The sequence below is a fragment of the Rhopalosiphum padi genome, chromosome 1 (assembly GCF_020882245.1).
Source record: "Rhopalosiphum padi isolate XX-2018 chromosome 1, ASM2088224v1, whole genome shotgun sequence".
In the NCBI taxonomy this organism is placed as follows: Eukaryota; Metazoa; Arthropoda; class Insecta; order Hemiptera; family Aphididae; genus Rhopalosiphum; species Rhopalosiphum padi.
In genome coordinates this window covers 81199576-81222450 of record NC_083597.1, presented here as the reverse complement: position 1 = coordinate 81222450, position 22875 = coordinate 81199576, and the positions used below count along the sequence as shown (strand labels likewise).

The 22875-nt window shown below is 24.5% G+C and overlaps 1 protein-coding gene across 1 annotated transcript in view; it reads left to right on the top strand.

The window, feature by feature from the left end:
• LOC132917072 (uncharacterized) overlaps positions 1-22875 on the top strand; it is a 56484-nt gene that overhangs the window by 836 nt on the left and 32773 nt on the right. The gene's annotated exons all lie outside the window — the stretch shown is intronic.

Sequence of the window (22875 nt, the reverse complement as noted above, 5' to 3'; positions counted from 1 at the left end):
TTTTTCAAATTTGACAATATATTCAATGTTATTATTATTATTATGTTATTTGATATATTATGATAAGTTAACTGCTTTTCATATCAATAAATACCCTATAAAAGTTTAATTACCTTAACTTTGTTATTATATCATATTTACTAGGGAATTCAACTTATACAGTATACAAATAAATAATAGTTGTCAAGTTTTTAAGATTTAGTCTGCACTTTATTTATTTATTTTTCCTTAATTTATCTAATATCACACAAATTTGAATTCACCATATTTCATGTAAGTCCTTTGATGATTTTGTGTGTATGTCACATTATACTCGTAAAAATGATAAGTCTAAAATAAAACCATACTAGCCACAAGGTCCTATGTATATGCTTGAGTTTTCGTTGTCATATATTTTATAGTTATATTATTAAACTATTACGAGGGTCATAAATAAAGTGATATAAAAATTAATATTATACCGACAACAGATAATAAATGTAGTTGTGTAAAGCACAAGATAAAGTATATTTTTAAAGATGTTATATTATGTACACACGTTACATATTATAGGCTATATTATTATAATACTATGTAACAATATTTATATAATATAATATTATAAACATCAATAAAATTGTTGAACGTATAAAAATCTGAAAAAAACAACGTAAGTAATAAAAAATGGAAAATCAAGATGTGTGATTTTTTTTTATCACTAAAACTTAAACAAGAAAAATTCTTTGAAATCACAAATAAAACTTGAAGTCGCTGCGCTTTGAAGGGTGTGCACTGTGCATACGCTCGATGGAAAAATAGAACGTAGACCTTTTTATTTAAAAAAAAATTATTTCATGATGAATTGACACATTTTATAAGTCTCCCTATATATATAAGGACATAAGTAAGCCACATACTAACTAACAGAAAGTGTAATTTATAATTATAACATGGTATAATATTATAATAATATATAATATATATATATATTATAAGCTATTTTCTTAGGCTCTTTTATTACTGATTTATAGGTATAGACATTTTTTTTTTATCACATATGGTATGTATTGGCGCAATGGTGCATCTAAAGTAGAATCTGTATGAATATTTATGGTGGAATTTTTATTTAATAATTTAATACTATATAATACAATAATATTGAAATAATAACTCATATTAAACATTTTTAAAACAAATTAATTTCCTATTATACAATGCAAGCGTATTAAGCGTTTTTTAATAATAATTATTATATTGGATAATTATATTCCTGTTCATAAATAGATAACATAGATTTGTAAACCAATTGTATTACATATTTTTTATAACTTCACTTTTTACTCTTCGCATGACTGAAAATGTCATAAACATCCTTGTGAATAGGTCACTATGTACAGTTCACACAGCACAAACACTACACTTTACAACAATAAACCTTAAATTAATTAACGATTATAAATTCGATTTTAAATTATGATATTAACTCTGATTATGGTAAGTTTTCTCATCTACATAGCTATACTAGTTAATTATTAGTTTATTTATGAAAGATACCAAGGTGCGAATACTTTGGGAGTGCTAGTTTTTAAATTGAAAGAGCTAGAGCTAAAAAACAATCCATATCTACTTAAAATAATTTAAGTCATTGCTATTTTGACAACATTATAGATAGAAAAAACTATAAAACATTTAAATATTTTATTGAAAAGGCAAATTTAAATTTTATTTTACATAATATATAAAATTAGTACTACAACCTAGAGGTACCTAAATTTAAAATATTTAAAATTTAAAATGATTTTTAACAACATCTTAGTGTTTTTTTTATTCTTTAATAAAACATGTATATTTTAATTTTTACATTAATTGACTACCATTATAATTCAAATAAACATTAAACTTATTTCAAAAAAATATTGAGGCTTTAACAGGAATTTTTATATTATAACAAAAATGAAATATATTTTAAATTTTTGAAAAGGAAACCAATTTAAATGGGTCATCAACCGGTGAATTATTGCATACACTTAATATATGTTTTTTTAAAAAAAATTTTTTCTCGGTTAACATATTTAGCTATAAGCTCTATAAACTCAGAACGATAAATGTTGAGAATAAAATAACAATATTCTCCTTCAAAACAATTATTATTATATTCGATTTTTGTATTTATATTTATTTATTTATTATTTATTTTTTATACTTATTTAATGAATAAACTTACTTGAAAAGCAACAGTTTTATAATATAACTATATAAGACTTTAATATTTATATAATTTTGTTCAAATTAACTCTATTTATATTTCTTTAATTTCTATAGTTATTAAACATCAGAAAAGTAAAATACATCTGACAATTATATTTATCTTAACAAAGTACATTTAAAACTTGTTACATTAAAGCATACACCATATTTTTTTTTTATTACATTCAAAGTTGTAGTATCAAATAGTCGTATGTAAAATTAAATATTTATTTTATAATATAACTTTATTAGCAAAATATGTTTTATATACCTATAGGTATTTTTTTTTTTTTTTAAGCTTTATTAAATAATTTATTATTTCAATATTTTATGTATATTTTCATTACGCCACATATACGCATATTATTTATAGTTATTCGTTAAAATGATTGATCTACGCATAAATGCATAATCATAATAATATTAGGTAGCTACCGCTATTATTATTCAATGTCTAACACTACAATTTACAATAAGCTTTGATTTTTTTATATATAACCATGTAGGTTGATTATATTTTAATGTTTTTTTATTTTTTAGATATGTAGTCTTATTCATACGTAATTCGGTTTTGTTTATAAAATATGTTAATTAATAAGTTATTTATTATAATTTACCGATATTTAAAATAATTTATAACCTTTGAAAATTGCATGCCAGAATATAATTGTATCTATGTACTTTATGAACTAATAAGTGTCGAAATACACATTATTGTAAAACCATTACAACAAATAGTCCCGTTTTATTGAGATAAAAATATATGAAAAAATATAAGTATTAAAATAAAATAAAGAAAATATAATGCTTATAATAAATTATTTAATGAAATAAATATTTTTGTTGTTCTTATACAAGTTGAATGTTAATACAAAATATTTTGTATTATTGTAATACCTATCTATATATTCTTTTTGGGGGGGATGGATGTTATACATATTAATTTCATAATTTATTCAGCCTTTCTTCAACTTCTTTGTTTAGATATAAGCCACTTATTCAAATTATTTAAACCAAACTTCAAAATATATACTTGTGGTAAATTGTGTTAAAATATGTACGTGTTGGGTTTTGAAGTTATAATTAAGACTTAAAATTAAATTAAAAACATCCAGTAGGTAGTTTAAATAAAACATTTGTTTTAATTAGGTACTTCAAGTTTCAACTATGTCATAATTGTTTAATTTTCAAATCATTCTTTTAAAATATATATATTTAAAAAAAAATAATATAAATTAACATTAAATAATGACTATCTAATAAAACTTTATGATTATAGATTTTTAGATAGAATGTGGTTTAAAACATGTCCAATAATATCTTTGACTAATACATTAATTTATTTGGTTTTTCTCAATACCTTATAAATGTATATTGGAATTTTTAAGTGATTAAACAAAATTCATACATCAATATATGAAACACTAATAATAAATTATTTTAATATGCATTTGCTTATTTTCTATTACCTAAAATTATAAAACGAAGACTAAACTCTTACATCAAAAAAAATAAATAATAATTCTTACAATTTTTTGAAAACAGAATGTGTGTAACCATAATTCTTTACTGTGCAAAAATCGATCTCTGTGACATAACAAAGAATGCAATTTATAACAATAAAAACATCGTCGTCGTTTTTTTTTTTTGACCACAGCTGTCTTCTTTTTTTGTTGTGGAGTCGGTCTGATTCAATTTACGCAAATAGGAAATCGACAAGTCAACGTGTGTACATAAAATACACAAGTTAGTTTATATATTAACAGACTGTAAATAGGGCACTTTTCTGAATCAATGATTTGAACCTTTGAATATAAAATGACACTTATTTTTATAACATTTAATCAAATAGTTTAAATTGTATTATTATTATAAATGTTATAAATCACGTTATATTTATAAATATGTAAATGTATAATATAAAAACAAAACGATTTTTTCGTGACAGCGACAATATTATAACATTTATAACCAATATTTACATTACATTTCACAATTTTTAATAGTTTTTACGATGATACAAGTTTGACATACTTAAATAATTATACACAGAAGAAAAATATCAGTTAATAAAACTTTTAAATTTAAAGTCAGTTGTTCGAAAATTACAAATATAAATATTGATAAAACTTTTTAGAAAATGTTATTAACACCAAATGTAATTTAAAATAAAATATTATGTAAGTACATTATTCTTTAATACGTTCCACCATCTGATACAAAAATACTATACATATCCATTATAAGTTAAATTAATTGAGATTTCTTATTATTGAAAATGTTCTGTATAATATGAGTAGATATAACAAATGTATTATTTACAAAAATGTAACATTTATTTCTGTTTGTATATTTTCAATAAAATAATATAATTTAATTTAATCGTAATTTCCCAATAAGTTACTTCCAAGACGAAACACGTTACAAAATTATTAAAATGGATTTTTCATTATATAATATATGCATTACGTTTATTATAATTATTATTATTTATTATACAAGATACAATGTCTTTAAAATATGCAAATTAGTATATTTTGATGTAACTACATTTCGCGACAAAAGTCTACGGTTTATTAACCATTTAAAGAACATGGTTTGTGTAAAAATGAAATTAATCTTCTACAAAAAAAAACTTTACAATAGAAGCTTTAATAATATACATTTATATCCTTTTTGAATAATTTCTTCGTGAAATTTTAGAATTTGCATTTTAAATTTTACTTCAAAGCATATTATGCAAAATAAAACTACTATATACCAATCTAATAGCTATTTCATATTATTTTTATTTTAATATTAAGGAATATGTTAGTACTTATATAAAAGTGTTTTAAACATTTATGAAGATAATAGATACTTAAGATTTGAAACACAAATTTAAGAATACATGTATAAATTAACTCTTTTGTTATTATACATTTATACCTAATCGTGAGTCGTGACTTTTATTTATTATCACAATAATAGTTCAAATTGTTAAAAAAGAAAAAATACTAAGTATTTTTAAATAATTGATTGATATTTCATTGATAACTATTGTTTTTTAAAACGTTATTGGTTATATTATTAAAAATTAAATGAACAATTTCAAAACACTGTGGATGATACATTCTCGAATGAATTGGACTTCAATATTAAATTCATAAACCAACCGAAATTCAATAACAGCAATATTACACTAGGGAACAATATACTATATACGAGCATATTGTAAGAGTTTTTTTTAAATCAACCGATTTAGTGATATTTTAGGTTTTTTAACATTAAAACTGATATTAACAAGAGACTCGTGTTTTTTTCATAGAAAAAATCGGATTGGCCAATACAAAAAAAAATAGCCCTTATAGAACTTAATATAAGTAACATCTTTTTAAACGAGTTGGATGATAACTTTATATCTGTGCGACACACAGGTTTCTGTACGACATATAAGAAACTGTATATTATATTCATTATGTTTGTCTGTGTATAATTGCAGATAAAATAGGTTAGATATAAATATATATATATATATAAATATTGATAAGTATTTTATTTTTCGTACATTTATGAATGCTTTGATAAAATATTTGTTAATTATTAAATACAATTTAGACATGATTATTATGTTATGGACTTCTATCAACTATATATTATTTTAAAATGTATACGTATTATGCACATAAACCAAGAAATCTAACTCTTATTTTACTCATAAATATAAAATGGACAAAATATTCGACATAAATAATAATATTAATAATAGTACAACATGCGTAAAAATAATTAGAAATGATTGTGGTTTTATATGTTTTGTGTTATACTGAGTAAATATTGTAACAATTTAACATATTGTTTTTAACATACTTTTTTCTTTTTAATGTTTGCCGCATAAATGTAGACTAAATAGTTTTGATAACACTTTGTATATGTATTTTTTAATTTGTTCAAAAATCTTTCTTTTGATAAATAAAACAACCTAGACATTTCAAATAGCAAATGAAATAATTTCTGACTATAGTCAATAATTCAAAATGATTATAAAATTGAAATTATGACACAACTTTTACAAGTGCTAAATTTTAATTGATTTAATAAAAACAACAATTCTTTGAAAATTATTATAAATTAATGATATATTGGATTATTTTTTTGACGAAATTCAGTACTTAATACTACTCTAAATTACGTATAAGTTAGAATTTTCCTTTAAATACCTCTATTTATATATTAACTGTGGTAAAACTATTGTTTATAATCACCGTAAATAACACCATATATTGTGGCGTCTTAGAATATATAATATAAACCTAAATCCTAATCATGAAACAAAATAACCCTTTATTCATAAGCGGTCGTTAACATAACAAATTATACCCAATGTTCTAACACCAAACTTTTTAATGTGAAATTAAAATTCAATTAATAATTATACACAATTCTCAATATTATTTAATAAAATATATACCTTGTATATGTTTAATGACAAGCTGTGAAACTGCATATACGTTAAATATTATTTACCATATATTCCAGTATTATTTATTTGGTTGCATTTAATGGGAACTAAAGTGAGGCTTAAAATCAAATCTATGTTTTATGCTTTCAAATTCCATTACATATACGATATACCCAAGTTTAAAGAGGAATGTCAATTCTGACCAAAATTATTCGTGTTTCCTGGAAATTTATATTTTTCTTACTCAACTATAAGAAAATATACATTTTATAATTTGAAAATAAAATGAAAAACACGTTAATAACAATGTGGATAATGATGATTAACTAACTTATCGTAAAATTATTGAAATATCAATAAATCATCACATCCTCCTTATCTATTTATTAATATATCGTATTTATGTATTAAAAACTATTATTGGCGATTTCGCGTTATGAACAACGAGGTACAGTCCGCGGTCGGCGAGAGTAGGCAGCCCCTCCGATTACTCTCGCCGACCGTGGGCAGTTAACTCGTTGCTCATAACTCGCAATCGCCAATAGTGATGATACCTACAATTCTTTCACTGTTGTCCATCGTTTTATCTCTTTCGATTTTTTTTTACAAGAACTATTGTAATGCGAAATATTTTAAATTTAATTTAATTATTTTATTCTGTCTTATAAAATATAAAAGTGTAAATTATTAATGCAGTTAAAAGACACTAAAAATGTGTAAAACCGTTTTAATTTAAAATAAATTTAATAAAGTTTTAGCAAATTTGTTGTTATCATTAGTCATTACTATCAATAATATTATATAATCATACAATCAGTTATATGTTATAACTTATTATAACACTTATAACTATACTTAATAAACACTAAACTTTACTAACGAACTCGAGTTGAATTACTCAGGTTCGTTTTAAGCATACCATAAAGGGCATAAAGTAATAAAACAATTTAATATTATTAACTAACAAGTAATAACACATTCGTCATCCTAATACCTACCTAACCCACATCCTTTATTCATCCAAGAGACACACCCAAAACAAAGTCCTGTCCAAATTGTAAATAGTGTCCGTCGACCGTCATTAAGGTATTTGAGTTTAAAAACGGACAATTTATATTTTATCTTATAACTTGTCAAATGTCAATAATGAGATAATATAAAGTAAACGATAATGACAATTAATAATTAACAGTTGTCCGAAGTTGATTATGAAATATTCGTAGTGCGTAATGACAAATAAGCAATGGACAGTGTTTACAAAATAGTTTAATAATTTAGTCTATTAACCTAGGTTTTTAAGGGACGACAATACACAGTCCGTGTATTTTAAACACACATACAACTTTAAATTAAAAGTTTAGTTTTACAGGAATTATTCTCTCGAATTTCGTTAAATTTGAACACAAAAAATAACTTCACACGTATGTTATGTTGTGCACAACTCTTATAAAAAAAAAACTTATTCGTCAATTTTTATGTCAACGTTTGTTTTATTAACATCCTTTACAAACATTTATTTTAAATTTCTTGGCTGTAAATTTTTGATACAACCTTTTATAATCGATCGCAAAGCATACAATAATAATTTAATGGCTTTGTAATTTTTAAAACCAATTTAATCGTTATTTCAAAAACTACGTTATTATTTATTGATCCTAAAAAATTATAAAGTGGGTGACATTTACAAGTTTTTATTGTGTATTATCGAAGTGATAAATACACGACTTTTGAAATTCTATTTAACAATCATATTTTATTGTTATACTAATCAAAATAATAAAACACATTAAGCAAATATTATTGTAAAATAAATAAAAATGTTTAAAAAAAAACCTAAATGACTAAATACTTGTATGTATACAGTAAATTTTTTGACGTGGTTTTATAAATTTGGAGATTTAAGCATTAGATATATTAAAAAACAAAAGCATATTTTTCATATTTTAATAGTTTATATTTATATAATAAGAATGAATGTTAAAAAAATTCTAATCACAGCGGCCATGGATTAGTTATGAGTTTGCCATTTGCATGTATATTTGGTGTTTTTCTTAGTATACGTGAACATTTAGGTTAGGTTTTAAGCCAAATACTAATCTTAATGAATAGTGCTAACATTAAGACACTAATTGACAACTTCTAAAATAAATTGGCATCCAGAAACGCATATAATTTTTTGTTCTACAAAAATATTAACAGTGCATAATAGCGGATCATGTTTTATTATAACAAAGAAGAAATACATAAATCGTGTTAAAAATAAAAATTTACAGTAACTATGGTAACAGATTTGCTAGTTTTGAACCATGTATGCTAGTTAAAAAACGGGCATGCAAAAGTAAACAAAGTTTTTACATCCATTGTCATGCCAAACATCTAACTGATTGCAGATTTTCACTTGGCTAACAAATACTGATGCCAGTAGACGTAGATATGCAGTAATAAGTACATATGCATTAAGAATTAAATAAAGTAAATTTCAAAAGAAAAAAACCAACTGTGAATAGATAATGCTTACTATTGATTTGTTCATTTAATCATTTATGTTTAAAAAAAATGTATTTTTCTACAACTACATATCTTAATTATTTCAATAGTCACCCAAATGATCTCAATTACTTTTATTAAAATTTAAAATATTAAATGTATATCATGTTTAATACTAACTTTAAGATAGGTATTTAAAAAATGTATAAACCATAATTATATGGAGGAATAAAATAAATTGTAACTATGCAGTTAATAATAATAGTATGTTTTGTGTGTTCTATCATTTTTTTTAAACGTGTTCAAGCTTTTTTCTTTTAAATTCCATACAGTTTAAAATTAATTATAGTGTAATAAATATAATATCAATATTTTGTGTGTATAAAATCTAAAATAATGGCCATAAAACTTAAAAGCTTTCACAAAGTATACTGTTCAAATTTATTGAATTAAAAGTTAATATTGACAGAATTTAACCCTTAAAAATTAACTATTATTTTAAAGTTTAAGATCATAGTAATATTACATTACTCTTATCAATTTTCAGATATTTTTAATTAATACTATAATCAATATTCAATAATCATTATTATATATAATTTACTTACTAGTTATGAATTTATTAAAAACTAATAAAAACATTTACTTAAATAAGTCAAAATGTTTGGAAATACAAGTATGATACTGAAATAAGTATTAGGAATCATACATATTATATTGTACAATGAATAACCCCAAAATCGATTCATATGCGTTCATACTTTAAAATTTTTAGACATACTTAAGGAGAAACTATGATCATTCTCGATGATTAACTAAACTTGGCTAGTTAAAAAAGGATATTCCAGTCTCTAATGTTTTTTTCTTTTTTTACAACCGAAATCTGATAATAATTTTTACTTTTTTACATTTTTACTTCTACATACACTGAATAATAACTACGATATATCGCATACATGCATTGGAAATAAAATAATGACATCTTCAAAGTTTGTTATCTAAATGAAATTCTATACATCTTAAAGTTGTTGCGTAAGAAACTTTCTACATATTATGCACCTGAAAACGTAGTACCTATACAATCTACATACGTAATAGAAATACATTTCTTTTTTACCATACCACCGTATGAACAATTTTCACTTCGCTCAAAACATACTACGAGAATGACAACAACGATAACGTCTTTGGTATTATCAACGAACTTACAGACAAAAGAAAAAATAGAAATAATAAATATAAAAATCGTATAACCGGATACACCAATGCGAGATGACATAATATCCAATAATATATGAACGTATATTAGGTATATGGTATGTGTTATCTTTGCGACTTATTCTTATAGTTGTTGTGTAATAAGTATGCCTCTAGAAAATATCCTGTCAGTGGCATGGCATCGTTTTGTTATAGGTACTTGACAAACCGCTTGATAAATTCACCAGAAATCTTGCGATGGTTTGTGTACGATTAATTTCCAGTGATATCTTGTACACCTCCGGTGATATCACCTCCACATTCAGTGACATCACATCGAACTACAACGCCTCCGTTACTCTATCCTGATCATCATGTCTAGCTTCTTTACAGTCTCTACTTCCACTGTTCACCACTGTTCTAAACCTTCGATTTATCAATTTTATGTATTAAATGATGAACGTGACCAGATAGTTTCCTAATAGTTGTTGTTTGCCGGTAATCTCTCTGCGATTATTTTGTTTTCATCATATGAAAGATGCTGCTATTGCCTGGATCACAACGTGAAAACCATATGAAAAATATCGTTAGGAACTTTTTGTTCAAAAGGCAAAGTAAAAAAAAATGTTATCTGTTTCATTTGAAATAATAGTGCTTCCACAAAAAGCTATATATTATATTATACATTATATACATAATATATGTTTTAAAATATATTTCTTTTAGAAACCGTTTATGGATTAAAGATCATGATACTAAGTTTTTTAAGAAGAAAAAATAAGTTTGAATAAGTCTAAACTCATTTATTTTCCTTGAAAATTAAAAAAAGTAATAAATAATTTACTTAAAGTTTATTATTAGTCATATAATATGTGCAATGTACGAGTATAGCGACTATATAGTTTTAAAATATATATACCTAAGTCTGGAGCTTAACTTTCTGACATCCTGAACATTTTCTATACGTGATCTATTCATATCAATTTATATATACTTTTATAAGTATATCATAGCCCGTAATAGAATATTCAATATGAATAACATATTATAATATATAATATAGTTGTTATAGTCGTCTAAGACATTTAATAATTTAATGTATTACTATTATACGAGTATCAGAATTTAAAATAATTTAAAATCCACCGTTTTGTGCACCATTGTTTACATGAAAATAAAATAAAGAATTCTCATTTTCATTAATAATGTATAAAATCAACTAATATACCAACTGTACAAGTATTACAAATAATTGTTGTCCAAATTAAACAGCAATTTGGTGTTTGACATTTCACTTATATACACGCAGTTTTATACCAATAAAATTATATTTCAGCTATAAGTACTACAATGTACATACTATATTTTTATAAATAAAATCAATTAAACTAAAACCACTGAAACAAAATATATAATTTTATCGGTATTTATATTTCAATGGTATATATAATATAAGAATACAGTTAGTCACAAAAACATGAACGAATATAAACATTACATATTTTTAATTATAGTGTCACATCTCAATTATTATCTCTCATTATCCACCTTCATTTAATATTAAGAACTTTTCCCTGGAGTTTTTAAAAACATCATTACTCGTTTAATCAAAATATTAGGCTGCATTAATTCTAAAAATGAAAACTTTGATCACTTTATCAACAATGTGCCGAGTAAACTTTATAATTATCACATTGTATAAACGCAATATATACATATATATTTATCTACAAACAGTTATTATTAATTTTTCCGAACCAACGATAACGACGAGACGAACAGACCTATAGAAGATACACCTACTTACAATAATATAAATACAGAGTTTAACCGGAAAAGTCATTGCTCTGATATGATAATGAGATATAGAAGTCAGGCGCATAAGTTCAGAAGCCATATAATACAATAATACATTATAATATACATTGTACATACATCTAAGTCAAACACCAAAGACATACGCATGTACGTTAAACCCGAAAAATTAATTACATTATTGTTATAAAATATAAACGATTGACCGCTATATAACCGTAAACATAGTATAATAATAATAATAGTTGAATTATCGATATACGGCTGGAGATATAAATGATGCATCATGCATATATTTATATATAAGAGTAATATCGTATCATATACACAATATGTAATGTATAATATATATATATACATATATATATTATATATATATGACTGCGGGCGGATGTTTTAAACGTGTGCAAGCTTTGATGTCAAACAAATAAAGATCAGCAATGTGTTATTTTTTTACACTTCGGTTTTGTCGTCTCGGCCGTAAACAATGTAAATATTGTACGAATTCGATGGATCAGACGCTATACGTCCTATCTGTATAATATACGCTAGATGAACTTTATTTTAACGTCATGTACAACAAATTATCTCTGTTGATTTCCATATTCATTAAAAACAATTATTTTTACAAGTTTTTTGGTTTTTCAATTTCTCTGACGAAATACTGAAATAGTTTTCTTTAATTTTAAAACCATAATCCCAGGTACATTATTTTTCATAAAAATATCGATGCAAATTATTTATATATATATTGTACATCGATCTAATAGATTTTGATTAATAGGTAGTAATTTAATCTATTTAGATATTTTAATTTAAAATGTATTCAATTTACTTACCTTTACAATAGAAAACTCAACATTCAAATTCTTAAAATAGTTTTTAGAATGTCATAATTTTAATTGCGTTAAATTGTAATAAGTAATAACAAATAACAAGTAAATTGAATAATATATAAATATACAATATTTATATAAAAATACAAATTTAATATCCTATCTAATTTACCTTTAAAGTTACATAATATATATTTACTCTTAATAAAGCACTGAGTACATCTATGTATTGCAATATGTATTTCTTATTGTTACAATCTATTTTTTGGCATATGGTTCTGAACAAATTTACAATCGCATCGGAAAAATATATTTTAGTCACGTAATTGACAAATCGTTTTATTCTTCCAAGTATATATAACATATAATATATTATGCATCATATACAAATAATAAACTGTAGAATTTTTGTTACTAATATTTTATATTGATACTGGAAAATTTGTAAGAGAAAAAATAAACTTAAGTATTTATGACTTATAAAATTAAAATTACAATTCTTGAATATACTATGATAAAAGGTTATAATTGTATGTATTTACTGTTTACAATAATATACTATATAAAAATGTAAATAATCTTTTTTGAAAAATTTGTCGAGTAATCTTTACATCGCATAAAGGAAAATGTCAACGAGAATAAAATATGATGAAATTATATGCTACAATTGAAGTTTCTTTTAGTAAGTATATAGAGCAACTTATACGAATAATACTTATGAGTAAAACTACAATAATTTATCTTAGGGGGAAAATATGTTTTCTTTTATACTAATAATGCATTATTTTGTGACAGTGACAAAATACCTAATACAGTGATTTTTTAACAGCAAACACTCATTATTTCTAAAAGTATTGACGTTTTTGAATTTGTTTTTACATTATTACCAATTTTTTTTTAAAAAAACTTTAAATACTTATAAACTAGATTTAACTATTTTTTCGAAATTTCATTTAACATTTGTATACCATTTGTATCCCCAAAAAAAGTAAATTTAACAAGTAGTAAATTGGTCATAGTATATAATAATCAACATTTATTCTATAAGTATCAAGAGTTAATAATTTAAGTTATAAACTGTAGAAATATAAAATCTATAAATACAAGTATTTTTATAAAATAAATAGATAATTTGAAAATTAAACAATATTTCAGTCTTAAATTATATGAAAATTATTCCCTTTTAGAATTCAACTCGTAAACATATTTAAAAAAAAATGATATTATACTAATAATATAATATTTAATATACAATTATGATTATATATTTATAATATTTAGTTTGAGTTAATAAAAAATATATTTAAAAATTTAAAAATACTTTATTTTAACTTTGTATAATAAAACAATAATTTCACATGTAACTGCTGTGTATGAACTTAAAATGTACGATATGAAGGTAGTTGAGGAATACATACCTATTTGGGGTATCACGTTAAGGCCTTAAGAGTTTATGTATCATTCTTCTAGTAGTAATTGAACACGTTAACAAAAAATTAATATTACGCATGCCGTGAAAATGTTTGAATTTTATGATAATTTTATATCTTTAAAAAAAAAACAACCTAAACTTTATGATCGTGAATCGGACGGTGGAAAAGCATTTGGAGAATACGATAAAATAAAATACTGACCAGAAAATATGGTGGTTATCCGTTCGCAGTAAGTATACCGTAAACATTATGATCGGTGGTCACATTGATTGTACTAACCATGGTTAGTGACCATAATTTACAACTTCTCAGGATTTCGCCAATGACTATACAGGTACCAACTTTTGGAACGATACCAATTGCGAATTTCATAAAGAGGTTCTATAAACTCGTGGTTTTTCTGGCGTTTACAATATTTACTGACGTTTAATCAGCCGTTTACCAAACGGATAAATAGCATTTTACCTTTATCAAAGGTTGTCAACGTTTTCCACTATCAAATTTGTTCACAATAATCTTGACCGAGGCGACCGTCAAATATATTATAGTATACTCATGACGAGCGGGTGAATAGGATGTTTTTTTTATCAATCATCAGTCCTACGACAAAGGTCTTTACTGTCCCGACTTTACCGAGTCTGTCTTTTCACCGCAGTCCTATATTATTAACGATGATTTTCGATCAAATCGTTTTCGAGTCGCCGTCAAATGTAATTTAATATATAGTAATAAACCCTCACATCGCATATACGACCAGACGACAAAACGCGACCCTTGTTTCCCTATGAGATTATGTATAGGTAAGATGTACATCAGCCCCTATTTTCATAGGTTCCTTACAGCAACTATTGCATTCAAGCCTCTACGACGCGTATTGAGAATTTATCTTATTTACGTATTATATGTGTGTGTGTGTGTGTGTGTGTGTGTGTGTGTGTGTGTGTGTGTGTGTGTGTGTGAAAAAAGTACATATATTATATACTATATAGTCTGTATATAATAGGTACATAAACATATTTTATATGTGTGTGTGTGTGTGTGTGTGTGTGTGTGTGATATTATATAAAATTTAAAAATCTAAGTAAAATATTGATAAAATAGTAACATGGTATAATAATAAATTTATAAATTATTACAAAGTTATCAATGGAAATTAAACTGACTAATAAATAATAATAATAAAACTGTTGTTTTTAGTTTCCTCGCATTTTAGTTTTAATAAAATTAATCTGAATTGTAAATTTCTATGGAAACCAATAACTAGACACTCAAACACAGCTTTCAACTTGGCAGATACCAACTTATCTGTGAACTGAGGTATACTCGTATCCAAATACCAGACATATCAATTTCATATAATCTAATTAATATTATTTACATTAAATAAAATAAATTTGTAATCGATATCAAAAAAAATTTAATTTTAGACTACCTATAATATTTGAATTATATTTTATTCTTGAGTAAAATTACAGATATTAACAATATACATGAGTAATAAAAACTTACTTAGCACGTGTATATTATTAAATATATGTAATTTTATACTTATTGGATAAGTATCTATAAAGGTATATCCATTTGTACATATTATATATGTCTACTATTATACGCTCGCAATAACAATTATCTTTATATATATTTTAACGTTGTATTAAAATGAGCTATGATGGTTAAGAAAACAGATTTCATTATTATTTAAAAATATGTACCTTCTTTTTTATAATTTATAATAATATTATGTATTATGTATAATCACGATATCATGCTAATTTCCTGGTGTTTGTTCAGTTTGTTATTAATAAAATGAGGTTATGTATATATGTAATACAATATTAATAATAATATGATAAACGATTAAGAATTTAATAACATAAACTCATATTTTTTATATCATGTATAATTAAAAATCTATTATTTTGTATAGTTAATTTACTATCTTAAGCGTATAATGTGCATTTCGTATTTAATAGATTTTATAGATCGAATAGGTAATAATATACCTATTGATTTTACGTTACATAACTAATGGTCATAGTATCAAATCTAAATGTTACTATAGTTTTATACCTATGAAAATTACTATGATATTATTATCTTAATATACACTAAAGCAATATCACAAATATCATTATAAAAAATGTATTATACCTTCAATAAAATATACAAAGATATAAAACAATATAATTAATTAATACCTAATTAATATGTTAGTTACGTCGTGTTCATAATATAATTAAATAGTTATACATATTTAAATAAGTGACATTTGACTCTAGAGATTTATTATCTAGCATTACAAAAAAATCTTGTGTAATATTTAAGGTTCAGTTCTTAAACATTTGCCTACTGGAATTAAAATTTTGAAATCGCCAAAAAAATAAAGAATAATACCTATTTCTATTTTTATAATTTATTGAACTATTGATCTTCCGTGTTTATTTGTATACAAAAACGAATTTACTCCAAATTAATGTAAAAATAAATAACAGTAATTTAAGAAAAATAATATTAACCTTTCTTTAAAAAGATATATGCGAGTATAAAACCAATAATTTATTAAAGGATCAAAATATTAGAGTTATAATTCATTTATATTTATTTAAAAATATTAATTATATCATTATATCAATCAACGAATAAACTGATTAATTAAATTTAATACATTTCAAAATTTTAAAATATCTATTTAACCAACAATAATTGTATTTAAATTCATCTTGTTGAAATAGAAATTCTGCATTAAAAATTATTTTTTTTAGAATATCCCAATAAATCAAAAATCTACCTAATAAATGTATTCGTTTTAAACTCTTACATACTGCATTTTGCTTTCTGCACTTACTATAATGTGGTGTATAGAGTGCACTCAAAACTATGGGGTGAAAGGTGTCGTTGATGCGTATTAACATATAATGGCACTCAAAGACTTCGTTTTCTGCAGTCTATACACAGTGCACACTGCACCACCATTGTTCCATTACCTTATAATGTAATACATTAAATGTATATAAATTATATACATAGATATAATTTATATAGTTATAACATGACTTACTCTGCATAGTGTGGCCTTGAAAATAATGCGTTATACCTGACTTTTTGGTATGCAAATTACAGGAAATAAATCACTGCAAACGAATCTCGCAATCAAAAGCACGTAATTCTCATGTTTATATACATACGCTACATCAAAACGACCAAAATGTATTTGACACTTGCGTGCTTTTCATTATTTCAGCAAGCGTACTCTTATATACCTATGTCCTATATATATATATATAAATTGTACATCACTACGTTGTATAGGAAGTATATAAAGTAGCTAATTAAGTCCAGAATTTCGTTAGCGGACGATTTTCGATGTGACTTTACTATATTATATACGTACGTGTATAAATTATATTTTATAATATCATATCTATTCTATATAACATAAAGGCGTAGGTGTCGTACTCTCATTGTACATTATCATGTATCACACCGTGTCAAAACGAATATATACACACCTCTGCAGACGAGATATTATAAATATCCAGTATACGGTTATAAAAGGACTACGTTAGAAAAATATAGTATAATAGAGAAAATTATTTCAACGTCGGCTTTTAATAAGTTAAATGTATATTTAATTTTTGTTTATACATAAGTTCATGTCAGCCACACAAATGTTTGGATACGCAGCCCTCCGTTGTTCCAATTACAATCTACCCGCGAAAATTTCCATATCTCAGTCTGTACTAACATGATGTACATATAAATAACGATCCCGAACACCAATACACTATATATATATATATTAACGGCCCTCTGAAAAGCAAAACGTTGCCTCTAAGTCATCCGGTTTAATGTATTTTTAATTTAAATCGTAAACCCTGACAACGTTCATTGTTTAATTCCAGCAGTATTTCAAGTTTATATATATATATATATATACAATGTTAACTGATGGTAATTTAGACAATAATAATAAGAATACTAAAGGTGGCATAAATCTTACACAGAGCGGTAATGAGACAAATAAAAAAAAAACTAAGAACAATATAACAAACATCCAGCAGTACAAATTAGAAAAATAACATCAGACAATAATGAGAAACGAGCAACATGAATGATTACACGAACAAATAACAAACTTTAAACAATTTCGGTGTAAATGTATTTGTGCCACAATTCGATCGTAATAGCACAAATCCTTTAATATCATTGGAGTAATAATGAGTATCTATAAAAATAAAACGATTGCAATAAGAATAGCTCCAAGGAACTTTTAAATTAAAATGTATATGCATATCAGTGTTTACGAAATGTGCAAAACAGAATAAAAATATGAACAGTTCGTGAGATGGTCGCACATGAACTGAGTAAACAATTGCCCAATACATGATATTGGACAACTTCACTACCAGGTGTGCCATAACATATAAATTGCTTTATGAAATTATAAGTTATAGATCATCATCCACCGGTGGTCAGTTCATACTACAGTACTACACGGATAAATTGATTAAAATCAAATACAAATAGGTACGCTAGAATTTATTGTGATTTTTTTTCTATAAGCTATTATATTTAATAAAATATGAATCAATTTTCAATACAATATATAAATACAAACCAACTATACACGATACCAGAAAAGTTTATTGTATGCGAATAAACCTACTGCTCGTAGATATGGCTTAAGATTAGGTAACGATTAGTTTTTGGTATTATAGGTATAATGTTGTATAATATAACATCATAAAGGGATAGTTTAACTGTTTTCTTCTTTGGCATCCTGCCAATTTATCGTAACGGCCATTAAAATTGTACCATTACCGTATCGGCCTCGTTTTCACTTGTCACACAGCATAAAATCGTGGCCATTTAATACCTTGCAGTTGTATTCCTGCAAATTCAAACAAAATTTCAGAAGAAATAAAAACGTTTAATGTTCATACAACGCTTTGTCAAAATATTTCAGAGATTATTGTAAGATCAAATATTATTTTCCTTTTCTCTTAGTTTATTTCAGAACAAACACCAAAAATTGTACGGTTTTCTAAAAAGTATTGTCGTATTTCACTGAGGATTGTGTACACAAGTCGATAAATAATTTAAAATTGATTGGAAATTAAAAAACCATTCAATCCAAAGTTAGTTTTATAATAACACAATCGTCAAATAATGTTCAAAATGATTGTCTTTTGGTTTTTCAAAATATCCGTAGTACAAATGTTATACTATTTGTTAAACAATATCAAGTCAACGATACGTTTATTTTAAAATTATTTAAGTTAATAAAGGTACTATATTTACTATTTAGTATACACTATACCCCATATTTATGTTATATTGTTATCACTACTATCAGAATATAAGTTAAATTAATACAGATCGACATTATATCAACTATAAACAAAATTAAACTTTCATAGAATTTATCAAGAAAATCGTCGAAATTAAAAGTTTTCGTCAGATAGGTTTTAAATATAGGTTTGTATATTAGTACCCTACTGTGATCAAATTGATACCAGCAAACTTTGTCACGTTCTTATTAAATACAATTCTTTACGATATCAATAAATTACATTATGAACGATGGACGACGAGAATACATCTTACAGCTATCTCAAATCGATAAACATATAGTTTTTAACTGTGCTCACTTGTCGTCATTTTTTAAGAAATTATAGAAAAAAAAAATAACTTGCGTACTCTTTTTTATATTAAATTTTTAAGTCTTAGGTATAAAAAAATTTTTTATGAATTTTTAACTACAAAATAATTTACTAATTTTCGCGGTTTTAATGAATTTTGTTAAAATTCTAACTTTGAACGCTTATTAAAAAGTATTATGAATATAGATTTTCGATATTTTTATAACTGAGAAATTTACAACTTATGAGCTTTGTAATTTTGTATTAAATTTTCAAGCATTTCTACCCAACAAATAATTTTTAAACATTTATAAAAAAATAATCTAAAAAAATTTCTTATGTCTATAAATAGCTCAAAGTAGTCATAATATTTTGATAATTTTATTGTGAATAAAAACCGATAATATAACTATGATGAAAATGTCAAGTATTTGTTAGAATTTGTTTTCGAGTTACATAAAAACAAAACCAAAATCGATTCTGTCGAAAATTGAATTTTTGTAAAAATTATAATTTTTTTTTTCATTTTTCATTTTTCCCTGATTATTAAAATAAAAACTGATAATTTTTAAATTTTACCTTTCTAAATTACAAACTAGATACTAATTGATATCCAATCCGTCCCCATTTTTGAAAATCGAAGCATGTGTTTTATCGACAACTTATCATGTACTCATCTACAAAAAAAAAAACCTAGATAAAATCAATACATTCATCGCTTCGGTCTGAATCTAAAATATAAGGTAAGACCATAAAGAGTAACACTAAGCATTAATTTTTTAATCAAACAAACACTTTCATACATTTTTATGATCTTAGAAATAAAAATAAATACCAATACTATTTTTACATTTTCAACCATTGTGTTTATACGTATAGTCAGATTAGATTATTTTACGGAATTGTGCGTATACATTTGTAGGTAGAGTCTATCTATAAAAGTTTTATGTTACAATACAATATAAGTATTATTATATGTATAACAAAAATAATCAAATAGTAAATACATGAGAGATAATAGTTATATTTTGTTGGTAGGCTATACCATATAATATGATCAATATGCATCACATCTAAAGCCGTTTCTGTAATTTTATCCATACAAACTAATGTATAATATGTGCGTTCATCATTCGGTTTTTAAACGGGTCACAAATCAACGTTATACGTTTTACAAAACAGTCAAAACAGTATGACGACTAAAATACGTATCAAAATATCTTTCAATCTTTGTTACCTATGTTTATGCATAATATCAGCACAGCTGTTATTATCGTACATTTATATTTTCTGCGAAACCATCCCAGCATAACAAGAAAAATGTCCACGTTTTATAAATGTGACGTTGTGTATAATTTTGTCATTATAAACAATTGGTGGAAAGGATAGAAAAGAAAAAGAAAAACAGACGCCACGGGTATAATTTATATAAGATTTAACTGTTACCATGCATTATGTAATATGTATGAAACGCCAAATAAGAAACCGGCAAAGTGTAAAATTAAAATGTATATATAGTTATAATGTATAAAAGTACTTGTATGTAAAAAAAAAAAAATTTGGTGGCAGGTGCATAGCATAATATACGTTTATAAAGTTGTGCTTCACTTTCCGCTTCATCCCTCAAACCACGCGCATCTCGTATTTTCAATAATAATAATAATAATAACAATAATAACATAAATATATGAGTAGTAATTTGACTTCGGATGATTATTTATGGTGATTCGATACTGTCCACGTTTTTTTTCCACAGCATGTTGTATCTGATCATAACGAGTTCATACTTCATTCCGAGTTGATCCCTTTTATTTTTTTAATATATGATACGTCACGCAACCGGGATAATCCAATACAATTTCCCGTTTTGCACAATATACATTTCAGTTATTTTAATTTAATTACAAGAACTTACCTTTTTACCGTTATACCCATGTCAAAAAGATTGTAACGAACCAGAAAATAACAACAAAAGGAAAAACCTGGCATTTTAAATTAATATTTGGTTTTAGAATTTAAAAAAAAAAAAAAGAATAGTGGCAATATTTCCATTGTTTTTTAAATAAAAAAGATTAATAATAATTATGTATAGGTTTTTAAAAACAAATAAGATAATAACAATAAAAAAACTGCACACTTTACCGTTTTATTTTTGATAACCCGAAAGAAAATTTTACTTAATCGTAAATCCAGAACTGGGTAGGTAGTGTAGATTAAAAAGATAACTGATTATTTTCGATCACTTTATAATTTAAAAATTGATGATTTATTGTTTAAAAATAAAACACTAATAATAAAATATATTTTAAAATATAAGTCGTACTTAATGATGGTGTTTATACTCAACTAATAAACTTTATAAGTTATAACTCTGTAACGTTTTCACGCATAATATTTTACTTGTATATACGATCGAGACATATAATTAATATCGAGGAGAAGAGTATTCACGCGGAAGGAGCGATTATAGGTATTTCCAATTTTATTTTTCTTCAAATGAGATGTGTTTTCTATTTAAATTATCGCAGTCTAAAATATTTACGGTTGCTTAACGACATAACGTTATAAGATTCGATAATCCGATGTTCCGTGAATAAAAAATAGGTATATACCATTCCGCAGTAAACGAAGAGTTAATCACCTCCTTAAGTATTTTTCTGTACTTATCTTATACGCGACGAACACACTACTCGATGATATATTGGCCATTGGCCACATATACGTGTTATAAATTGAATAATAATATGCTCTGCTGTATAAACTGTTAAATATTGAAATACATCTGTGCGATACTGCGA